The sequence below is a fragment of the Suricata suricatta genome, chromosome 5 (assembly GCF_006229205.1).
Source record: "Suricata suricatta isolate VVHF042 chromosome 5, meerkat_22Aug2017_6uvM2_HiC, whole genome shotgun sequence".
In the NCBI taxonomy this organism is placed as follows: domain Eukaryota; kingdom Metazoa; phylum Chordata; class Mammalia; order Carnivora; family Herpestidae; genus Suricata; species Suricata suricatta.
Window position 1 is genome coordinate 79,932,097 of NC_043704.1, and position 12,244 is coordinate 79,944,340.

Genomic DNA, 12,244 nt, shown 5'->3' on the forward strand with positions numbered 1-12,244 from the left:
ATGGAACTGTTGAACCATGAGATTGTGCACCTGAAACTAATATAACACAGTATTAACCATACTTGAAAATAACATTTTTTAAAAGTAAAAATAAAAAATTAAATAAATACATGAAAATTAGCACCCCTCGTAGTTTTACTCAGTGCTATAGAATTCACAGTCCAAGTGTCTGAGACCAGGATTTAAACTCAGATCCTACTATCTTTAATGCCAAACTGCCTACACCCAGCAGTAGGAGGAGGGGAACTCAACAGGCAGGGGCACAGAGGACCTGTATGTCCAGGTCTGGCTCCAAATTCTAGCTTGGCCACAGTTCATATCGCATCAGGCAGGAGCCATCAGGCATCTGGCCAGCACGATGCCCCCAGTATCACAGGAAGGAAACAAAATCTTGCCTTGTGCTTCCTGCTGCCCCGGCTTCTAATCTTCTCCTGAGCATCAACCCTACCCCTTCCTCTTGGGACCATCCAGAATCCCCACTCTTTCTCCAGGTCTGTACCCAGCCCTAAGGTGCTCCCCTCTTGGCTGGCAGGCTGGGTGCAGAGTTTGAAAGGCTGACCTGGGGACCAGGGCAGGCTGTGCCTCAGTCTACAACTTCGAAGCTTTTGCAGTGTTACTTCAACCCAGTGACACCCCCTCTCTGCTGCAGGGCTCAGGCGCAATAATGCCCTCAGCACCCACCTGGCTCAATTAATCAACAGCACCGCAGCATTGGCCTATCACCTCTCATGGAAGTACTTGGACCTTATACCTAATTAAAATGGAGTCCACCTATGGCTCACATATTAGCACATAATTCATTAATGAGCTCCCATTCATTTTGTTCAAGTACAGGTGATACAGAAATAAACAGGGTCCAGCCCCTGCCCCTGAGGCCTTGGAAAAAGAGAAGGACCCATAAAATGATGGGTGCAAATGCATGTAAGGCATTCAGAACTAAACACTGGGGTGCTACCAACTCTGCTAGAGAAAGTCAGGAATGGTAATGTTCCTCCTGGGTTCTGAAGGATGAATAGGAGTTTAACAGGCAGAAAAAGGCATACCCAACAGCCAGAACAGTAGTCCAAAGGCTTAGCTATTAAAGAAGGCCCATTGTAGTCAAGGAATGGTGAGAAGCTCTGAGGGGTGAGGCTATATGGGCTATAGTGATGGGAAATGGGGTTCAACAGAATTATCTGCTTCAGACAAGTGTTTCTACTCCCAATTTATCCCCCAAGAAACAAGGACTGGCAGAGATTTTTTAAGCAAGCAAGTGACATTATTATTTTCTCTCAATTCAGTGTTGAGCTCCTGACACTAAAAAGGGGCTCTGATGGGGCATGAGAGGTGAAGAGGAGTGATTTCAGGTGACAAAGGAGAAGGTGCCAAGGACTACCTCTCCTCACCCCTGGTCTCACCTGCCATCCCACCATCCACTGACCTGGCAGATCCTAAACTTGAGTCAAGTCTCTATCATAATACCAAGCTCCAGAAATAGGACTTCCATGTTTACAAAGTGATGGGAAGAAGGGAAGGGGAGCGACACCGCCAGCACCGGCTGCGGAGGTAACCTACTGGTGAGCCCGGGAAGTGTCATTTTGTGTCTGGTGGCACACAGCTCCTGAAAAGAACAGGTAATTCACTGATCTCTCAGAGGCTAGTTTCTCATCCTTTCATGGAGATAAGCCCCAAAGGGGCTAGTGGAGGAGATGTCAGACTAAAAGACTTCCAATATAACGGGCCCCTGGGGTGCATGGGTGGCTCAGCTGGTTGAGCGTCTGACTCTTGATTTCGGCTCAAGCGTTGGGGGATCAAGCCCCAAGCCAGGCTCTACACAGAGTGTGGAGCCTGCTTAATACTCTCTCTCTCCACCTCTGCTCCCCTTCCCCACTCTCGTGTGCTTGCTCTCTCGATCTAAAATAAAGAAAATAAAACTTGCAACTACAACGGGCTCCACTGATGCACAGGATGGAATCAGCGCCCCCAAGATGCGCGCTGGGCTGTAGTTAATTCCTAGGAGAGGCCCTGATCTGTCCCTTCCACGTTGCTTGCTGCCCTCCTGGGCTGTCTGCAGTTTCTGTCAGATCAGATCACATTTCCCACCTGAGGGAGGGTGGGGGGAGAGCCAGGAATGCTGGGGGCCTTGCAGCCAGGAGTCTCAGAGGGCTCACATGACAAGCTGGCAGGGCGCGGCGGTTCCTGGCAAGGCCATTAATAATACAGGCCTTTTTCCGCAAACTCTGGCAAACAGTCTAAAGTGACAAGTGAAAACATCGGATCCAAATGCCCACTGGGGCTGAGGGCAGCACAGGCCAAAATACCTCGTCTTTATCAGGGCTAAATCACCAAGTGAATCAGAGCTCTGCTGGGCTCAGGGTGGTGGCCGGAGGAAGCGGCTGGTGAGGAATGCCAAGAAACGTAGGGGAAACTGGGGAGGAAGAAGGAGCGGTCAAGTTCCTTGCAGAGAACAAACTGCCTATATCGCAGTCCGTGTCAATGGAATGTTTCAGCAACCTAGGGGCACAGGAAAAGGAGCCCGTGTGACTTGTTGGCTGCGGAGCAAACCGGGCCATGGATTTCATCTCAGCAACAGCCAAAATCCACTGCGACCACCACAGGCAGCCAGAGACACCTGCAACCAGAGGCCTTATGAAGAGCAGACGAATTGCCCTTCGTGAGCAGAGGGACAAGGGGTTCAGCAGGATTTTGTCTCCTTTGTCTGCACTGTATCAGTACCAAAAACAGGGCCTGGCGTCAGCACACTCAGTATGAAGAAATATGTGGTGTAGAGAAGGAACTCGGGCTTCGGACACAGGAGGACCCGTCAATAACTGAGAATTTAAGCAAGCCACTTGTTCTCACTGAGCCTCAGTCTCCTCATCAGGTAAATGAGATAATACACTTGAAAAGGTTCTCAGAAGAATTAAAATAATGAATGTAAAAGCCACTAAAATAATGCTTGGCAGGTAGCAGGCACTCAATAAATGGACTTCTCAGAATTAGACCACAGTCTTCATACACCTTGAGACCTTCAGTATCAGCTGTTTCCAATTCATAGGGGGAAGGGGGCAGGGATGGGGAAGATTGGAAGAAATAATAAAAAGAGAATATAAATCAACAGAAGATGATGAATCAAAGGAAAATACAGGGAGACCTCTAAGGTCACACTGCCTGTGGCCTTGGTAAGTCACATTCTTCATGGATCTCAGAAGTCTCTACGATTAGATGGGGGGTTGGAGTTGACCTGTGCTCTTCAAACTGTGCTCCAGGAACCAGAGTCTGTGGAGACCCTGAGAGGCTGTCTTGGGGGTGAGGAGGAGGGAGAGAGTGCCCCCCACATAGCTTCAGGAAGCTTCCCACGGAAGGCTTCTTTCTGAAGAAACAGGTCCGCACTCCATCCTGAGTCCTTTAAAAGTCAGAGCGTTGTGGGCGCCTGGGTAGCTCAGTGGGTTAAGTGTCCAGCTCTTGGTTTCGGCTCAAGTCATGATCTCATGGTTTGTGGAATTGCTCTCTCTCTCTCTCTCAAAATAAATAAGTGAACTTAAACAATTAAAAGCCTGTGCTTTGTCCAACGTCACCAGCGTCCTCCCAAAGACCAGTTTTCTCCAGGAACCTAGTCCAGGACCAAGTGTAAGGCAAGGGAGGTGCTGGAGTGCAAAATCTCAGGGTCATGTGAGGACAGGGTTGGCATCTGAGCATGAGTGTCTCCTTCAACCTTGCACCTGAAACACCTGGTTTGCATACTACCAGCCCTTCTTCAGCTCCCCTCTTCGGCATCTGGCACGTCCCACACTCGAAATCTCTCACCACTGGCATCTCCAGCACTGCCTTCTGTGGTAGTGTTTTGCTTTCTGGCTCCCCTGCTTCCTCCCGGGCAAGAAGAGTGGAATAGAGAACTGGAGGGGAGGAGAACATGGCAAGCAAGGGCAGGGCGCAGTGTGGGGAGGGGCTGTTGAATCTGGTATTGAACAAGCTGAGTGTGAGGGATGGGCTGAACTGCAAGAGGATGGTGGGCAGGGCAGGTCTGGACCCCAGGAGAAGAAGCTGGAACAGGGAGATTTTTCTCCCCGCACCTGACAGAATCTCCTCTCTCATCCACTTCTTCCTTCCTCGCCCTATTGATGCTGCCAAAGTCAGGTCCACTTCACCTAATATTAGGGCCCTCACAGTAGCCTCCTGAACCATGCCTGCCTGCCGTATCTCTCCACATACAAGACTGTGATCCAAGTCCAGCTCTGGACAATTACGCCCCTCCTTGGAGACGAAATGGCATCTCCCATGTTTGCTCCACTAAGTCCAAATTCCTCACCCCCACCTCACCCCCAAACCTCTAAGCAACACCCCACCACATGCAAATCCTTCCCTAAGCTGTAGATGACCTAATGCACCACTACTCCCTGAATCCACCCGAGCGCCCTGCTCTGACTGCCGGTGCTCCTATCTTCCCCCAGAACATCCTCACGGCTCACCCCAACCCCACCTATGGAATCTTTGCACCATAAACAGCACACACCCACTCCCCTCTCTTCCCAGACCCTGCATCCTGGCTTGTCAAAGTCTAGAGCTGTTTGCAAATGTAAGAGAGTATATTTCCCTCTTTATACTCGGCCAGTATTTTCAATACAAAGTCAATATTGCACAAGCAAGCCCTTGCTTTATCCTCAGCAAAGAGCTGCTGGGTGAAAAGCAAGCACCTTGGCCTGTAACAGCCAGGAGACCCACACCTGCAGACAGGTGACACTGAACAGTGAGTCTTCAGTAGGAAGCTTGTGAGCCACAGGGAAACTGCCCTCTCCAGTTTCTCCCTCCATTCCCCTTTGCACCTAGATGAGCTGCGGGCTCCACCGGGCACTCCGTAAATGCTAATTGAACCCATTAATTAAATCCTCCTGCTGGGAGAACAAGACTCACTCCAGAAAAAAAACAACTGATTATGGAATATTTCCATAAAAAATAATTTTCCTGGGGCACCTGGGTGGCTCAGTTGGTTGGGCGTCCAACTTCAGCTCAGTTCACGATCTCATGGCTCGTGAGTTGGAGCCCTGACCTGCATTGGGCTCTGTCTGACAGCCCAGAGCCTGGAGCCTGCTTCAGATTCTGTGTGTCCCTCACTCTCTGCCCCTCCCCCATTTGTGTTCTGTCTCTCAAAAATAAACAAACATTAAAAATAATAATTTTCTTCCCTTTCCCATGTAAAGATGAATGACCCCTCCAACGATGAACAGGTTCTAAAACTGGGTTGTGGTGAGGGTTGCACAACTCGGTAAATTTACTAGGAGTCATCGAATTTACACTTAAAGGAAGTTAATTTCATGGAACATAAATTATACCTCAGTAAAACTGTTTCTAAAAAATCTGTGTGCTGATCAAAACCACGATGGTGGCATACTGTGTTCAGATGAGTAACAAGCTGAGTCATGAGCACAGTTTAAAACAAACGACAACAAAAACACAACCAGGCCCTGAAAGGTGTGGCGCTGAGCTCAGCCCTGGCCCCCAGGGGTCAGCAGCAGCTGTCAGTGGTTGGGCCTGGGGAACCTCCTGGCACAGTGTGGCTTGTTGGGGTGGGGAGAACTCGAGGGTGGCCAGGCATCAGGTCAGCCTACAGTCAGGACAAGTGAACTGATCCTACAGAACATTCTACATGGGCCCCTCCAGTGGATCAAGGCTAAAGAATCAGACCCACATCAGAATCAGCGCCCTGAGGAAGTGTTCTCTGGCCTCAGACTGTGGCTCACTTCCTCCCCAGCAATTCCACAATCCATGATGTCACACTCAGTTGTGTTATTATTTAATTAAGATTTGTCTCTCTCTGTAGACCCTATGCTACATGAGGTCAAGGACGTGGCTCTTATGCTCACAGGGTCTACTACAGAAGCAGGCATGTGGTAGAGGGTCATTAAAAAGTTGACTGAGTGCCTAATAAGTGTACAAACACTCTTTACTGATGGAATTAGGACAAAGCACGCACACACACACACACAACTTTATTTCGGTGCAGCACTGCCATTCAGCTGGATGGCTGGAAAGGGCGCCAAGCGCTGAGGAGACAACCAACGTTCTCTAGGGCAAGTCATTACACCTGCCCCCACTTAGCCTCACGACCATCTAGACACTAGATATTGTCATTGCCCTGTTTATATTGGAAACTGGGAGTTTGCAATCAAAACCCAGATCTGTCAGGCCAGAAAGCCCCAGCTCTTTCCCAGTCATGTCTGAGGAAGAAGTGGGGGCAGGCAAGCTCAAGGTTATTACTGCAGAGGCAGGTGGTTGAGAGTCTAAGGACCAGTGAGGATGGTCCTTTCTCCAGGGTGAGGACCACCAGGCCACCTCCCCCCTCCCCCGCCAGCCTCTGCCCACAGTGTGTGTGAGCCAGTCCCGCGTGCAGAGTGGGCTCAGAGAACAGAATCATGTCTCCACAAGACTGTGGCTCAGAGCCGGAGCCTCACTCATGCCTGGACAGCTGCCCATGCCCAGTGCAGCCTCCAAGGAACTCCCCTTTTCCGTATGAAAAGCACTTCCCCACCTATTCGTCACAAAGTGCTGATGTCCCAGAGAACATCCACCCATGGCAAGCCCTCCGCCTCCCAAATGCTCCTCAAGGGAGGGCCTGAGGCCTGCAGTTCCACAGGCCACAGTTCCACCCAAGGTGCCACCGCCCATGGGCACTGATAGCGGGGCACGAGGACTAGAAGGACAGACTTGTGCATGGCATGTTAACTAACTATAATTTTTTTTTAATGTTTTATTTATTTTTGATACAGAGAGAGACAGAGCATGAGAGGGGAAGCAGCAGAGAGAAAAGGAGACACAGAACCAGAAGCAAGCTCCAGGCTCTGAGCTAGCTGTCAGCACAGAGCCTGACATGGGGCTCGAACCCATGAACATGAAATCTGACCTGAGCCAAAGTCAGAGGCTTAACCAACTGAGCCACCCAGCCGCCCCAACTATAATTTAAGTAAACATTCAAAAGCAAGAAGACTTGGGGGTCAGACACTTGGGTTCATGTCCCAACTTACTCCCCACTCACCAGCTTTGAGACCATACCTTTGTTGCCTCCTGTATCGAATGCAGTATTAATACTACCTAACTCTTAGGGTTGTTGGGATTAAAGGAGCTCATGCGTATAAAGCACTTATTTTCTGGTACATAATAAGTGCTGTAGGATTGTTAGCTACCGTTATTTTTCCCAGCACAGCAATGCTGCCTCTCTGTCTATAAGTGAAAGAGCAGCATCAGAAGACGCTGAGCACAGGGAAGCCCTGAGGCCATGGAAGATTCCCTTGGCATTTCAGACCTCCAAACACTGAGAAAATAGCCACCCTGGCCTAACTCCAGATGCTTCTTTATCTCAGCTGCCAGGAAGTACAGATGTTGGCATACCGGCTCCGGGGAGGGACAGGGTGGAGAGAACTTACCCCACAGCACAGTAAAAATCAACACTACAGGTTGTTTTCTCATCTGCAGAAGGGGGAAAAAATTTCCCTGGAAAAATGTGCAGCTCTAGAAAATATCACTTTCCTGGAGCTGCCCAGAACAATGAAGAAAGATCTCCTATAACTAGCTGACTAGATCAAAGGACAAAAAAGTCAGACTTGGGGGAAACTCCAGAAATGGCAGGGGGGGTCTGGGGGAGCTCATCAGCACTAGGTCCTCTTGCTTCTCACATTCAAAGTTTATTATTTATTTTGAGGAGGGTGGCAGAGAGACAGAGAGAGAGAGAGAGAATCCCAAGCAGGCACTGTGTTGTCAGCACACCGCCCAGTGTGGGGCTCCATCTCATGAACCATGAGATCATGACCAAGGCAGAAATCAAGAGTTGGACGCTTAACTGACTGAGCCACACAGGTGCCCCTCCTTCTCACATTTAAAAAGTATAGGTTAGGGTCTAGATTCATACAGCCAGACCTAAGGAGCAGAAAAAGTAAAAGAAACACAACTCACCCTCAGAGAAATGCAAATTAAGACTATCATTAGACACCATTGTCTATCTCTCAGAACAGCTAAAATATAAATATGACACTACCGAGCACCAGCAAGGAAGTGGAGAAGGTGGACCTCTCTCCCACACTGATGGTGGGAATGTTAAATGGTAGAGCCACCTAAAATCCAGTTTGGCAGTTAAAAAATTTTTTTAAATATACTTACCATACAACTCAGCAATCGCACTGGTGGGCACGTATCCCAGAAAAACAAAAATGTATGTCTACATGAAAACCTGCGCAAAATTGTTCATAGCAGCTTTATTTGTAATAGTCAAAAACTGTGAATAACCAAAATGTCCTTCCGAAGGTCAAGAGTGAAACTGGTACCATCCATACCACAGAATACCACTCAGCAAAAAAAAAAAAAAAAAAAAAAAAAAAAAAAAAAAATTTTTTTAAGGAGCAAATTACTGACACATTCAACTATCTGGATGGACCTAAAGTACATTATGATGACTGAAAACAAGCCGGTCTCAGAAGTTTGCATTCTGTCCGTCTCTCATTACAGAACATTCTCAAAATGACAAAATTATAGAGAGGAAACACAGAGCGGGGGCACAGCAGTGTGACAACAAAAGGGTTGCATGAGGGAGATCCTTCTGGTGATGGAGGAGCCTATCTCTTGATTGATGTAGCGGCTCTGCTAATCCACTTATGTGAGAAAATGACACACATTGCACTAAACTCACATTCCTGGTTTTGATATCAAGTTATAATTATGTAAGATGAAGCTGCTGGAATAAACTAAATGAAGGATGCACTGGACCTCTCTGTACTATTTTGCAACTCTCAGTGAATCTACAATTGTTTCAAAATAAAACATTAAAAAAAAAAAAAAAAAACAACCAGAAGTGCGCAGGCCATAAACCAGGCCACTGGGAGTCCAGCCCACATCCTTCTCCAAAATCCCAGTCTTCTGATCAAATGACTTACAATCTGCATGCAGCACGACATTCAATATGGCCACACCTTTGCATGTACAAACTTCTACCCAGACTGCCCTCCCTCCGCCTAACTAACTTTTAATTTCCTTTACAACCCAATTCACATGCGTTCACCTTCTAGAAGCTTCCCTGAGTTCCTATCCTAAGATTGCTGATCTTCCTTTGCACTTCCCTGTACACACTCAACTGAAATGTAATGATTAGCTTATGTCACGGTCTCTCACCACAGGCAAGCTTGGGAATTGGAAAATACATTTCCAAACCTCTCCAACAAAGGATTTGTTTGTAGAATAGATAAAGGACCCATCTCAAGCATAAGAAGACAGAGAAACAAATTGTACTTTTTTTTAATTAGCAAAAGATTCTGAACAGACATTTCACCAAAGGAAACAGGCAGAGGGCAAGTGAGCACATGAAAAGCTGATCAGCATCACTAATCTTTAAGGACATGCCAATAAAATGACAAGGTATCACCACATACCTAGTAGAACAGCTAAAATTAAAAAGACTGACCATACCATGTGTTGGCAAGGAAGGGGAGCACCTGGAACTCTCATGTAGTGCTGGCAGGGATGAAGGGGAGGAGGAGGCAATGTAAAATGGCACAACCACTCTAGAAAACAGTTTGGTAGCTTCTTAGAAAGCTCAATATACACCCACCACATGGCCCAGCCATCACACTCTTAGGTATTAATGCAAGAAAAAGGATCCATAGGGTCCCACAACATTTTTTCACAGATGTTGATAGTGGTTTTATTTTAATAGCCAAAAATTGAGAACAACCCAAATGTCTGTTAGTAGATACAAGGATACACAGATAGTGGTATTTCTGTACAGTAGGATACTATTTGGCAATAAAAGGAATGAACCATTTCTGCACACAACATGGATAAATATCAAAATAAGTAAGGAGAGTACTTCCCGTGACAAGCACCGGGTGTTGTCTGGAAGTGATGAATCACTACGCTATGCACCTGAAGCTGATATTACACTGTATATTAACTAACTGGGGTTTAAATAAAAACTTAAAAAAAAATTAACCTTAAAAGCAATCATGCTGAATCTAAGAAGAATACTATTTACTTAACTTTCTAGAAAATGCAAATGAATCTGCAGTGATAGAAAGATTCGGGGCTGCCTGGGGATGGGAAGCAGGACATAGAGAAGGGGAGGAGGAAAGGATAAGGTGAAGGAGGGAACTTTGAGTGCTAATGATTACGTCCATTAACGTGACTGTGGGGAGAATTTCATGAGTGTACACATGTGTCAAAACCAATCAAGTTGGGCAGCGCAAATAAGTGCAGGCTGTTGTCTGTCAATTAGGCCTCCATAGAGCTCCATGGAGAAAATAATGGGTACCATTTAATAGGCATCTACTTTGTGGGAAGAGCAGTATGTAATTATTAATCTTCAGTCCTTTTACATATGAAGAAACTGAGTCAGAAAGGCCAGGCAGTTGTGAAGCTACGGTCAAGCCAGGTTTACACCCAGTTCAAATGGCCTCCAAGCTGGGATATTTTTCTCCATATTGTGAGGTCTTCTGACAATGGGGAAATTCCAGCAAGAAGCCAGAAATCAGGCCCCCTCATTTCTGGAGAGGCCTCAACAAGACCTCTAGGAAGGTTGACAACAGAGAAGAATGATGAGCTGGCATCCTTGAGATGCCAGGGGACCTTCGACACCATTGAGGGGACCCCCTCTGCCTTCTGGATGGCCCTTGCCACAAATTCCTCCAATAGCTAAACCCAGCCCATCACAGGTCTGGGGCCACACAAGCCAAGGCAGGAAATGGGCTGTACCTGCCTCTGGGAACATTCTTCCCCATGGAGCCAGAGGGGTTTGGTGTGAAAGACCCTGGCCAGACATTCAGAACAGACTCCAGCTCCACCTGCGTCATAGACAAGGCTCTTCCCCTTTCTGAGGCTCCATTTCCTCAAATGGAAGAAGATATGGAGGCCCACCAACCAGCCTTCCGAGGACCTCTTTCAGCCCTGCTTCATGTTCTGAGTGCCCTGCTGAAGTGAGTTTTTCCTGCTTCGGATCAGGTGCCACAGAGGAAGGGTTCTCGATCATCTACAGAACTGTACACACCGCTCCCCGCTCAACCCCAGCCCCACAGTCAGACACCTGCCCCACTCAGCAGTGCCTTCTCGATCTCCCCCCCACCACTCTGCCTCCTCCCCGCAGCCCTACCCCTCTGCAGAATCTTCCAAAGGTTCTGAACCCCCATTTGCTGCTTTGCTCCTCAGTTAGGAAGATGAGCTCCGAAAACACTTATTTTCGGGGGTCTGGGAGCCCTGGGACATGCAGACCATTGAGACCATTTCTCCCTTTAAAATTCCTGGAGATGGTGTATGGTTATGGGCTCAGAGACATCATGTAGTGTCAGTGTAGTAGAGCTCCTCTCCCTGGTCCTTTGTCATACCTGTACGCTCAAGGCTCAGCCAGAATCCCTTGACGGAACAGGCCAGGAGATGTGTCTGGGCACACAATCAGCTTTTGGTAACTAACTATCCACGACACTGAGGCAAATCCCTCTTATCAGAGGAATAATCACTTACCCAAACATGGAGGACAACCAAACAGAGCCACCTGGAGTCCAGAGGCTGAGGAGGCCTCTGTTTCCAAATGACTCAGAGACCTGGCGCCACCACCTGAGGGGACTGTGTGAAAGAACTCTATGGATACCCCCAGCTCTGATGCTATCTTACCGGAAAATGAAGAGTCCTTGGTATCAGAAAAGAACAGTGTGGCCTTCTGTTAAGCCCCAAGCACGCAGCTGCAACTGTTTACATAGCCTCAGAGAAGGAATGATGTACCCCAAGGGAAAGAGCCTGCCAGCTGGAACTGCATTGGAGACCTCCCGCCCCCACCCACTAGCTCTGAGAAGCTGTGGACCCATGGCCGGGCTGAGTTCACATCTCTGCTGCCTGTGGCCTGTGAAATCTTGGCCAAGTCTCTTTACCTCTGCACACGAAAGACTCAATTTCCACATCTGTCTCAGGGGATAGAAAAACCTATTACCCTGTTAGGCCGTCACAGGACTAAATGAGACTAGGCAGACAGAGCACAAAGCCCGGTGCCTAGAGCCATCACCGAGCCTTCCCTGCCCTTCCTCATGTACATACAGTCCTCAGACTAGCATCTGCCCAGCTGGTTTCAGTGGAGAACCAAACCTTGATGAGGAGAGGGATTTAATTCCAAAACACACCAGGAAAGCCCCACTCACATGAGGGCTATGGCAGCAGACACACAGGAAGGGGTCTGAGAAGAGTGGAGGCAGGGTTGGCCCCTGAGACCGTCCACCACGTCCCCTAAGCCATGGCACACGAGGGC

General features: G+C 48.0%; 1 protein-coding gene across 18 annotated transcripts in view; it reads right to left on the reverse strand.

The window, feature by feature from the left end:
• Positions 1–12,244, reverse strand: part of ST6GAL1 (ST6 beta-galactoside alpha-2,6-sialyltransferase 1) — a 119,735-nt gene that overhangs the window by 67,509 nt on the left and 39,982 nt on the right. The gene's annotated exons all lie outside the window — the stretch shown is intronic.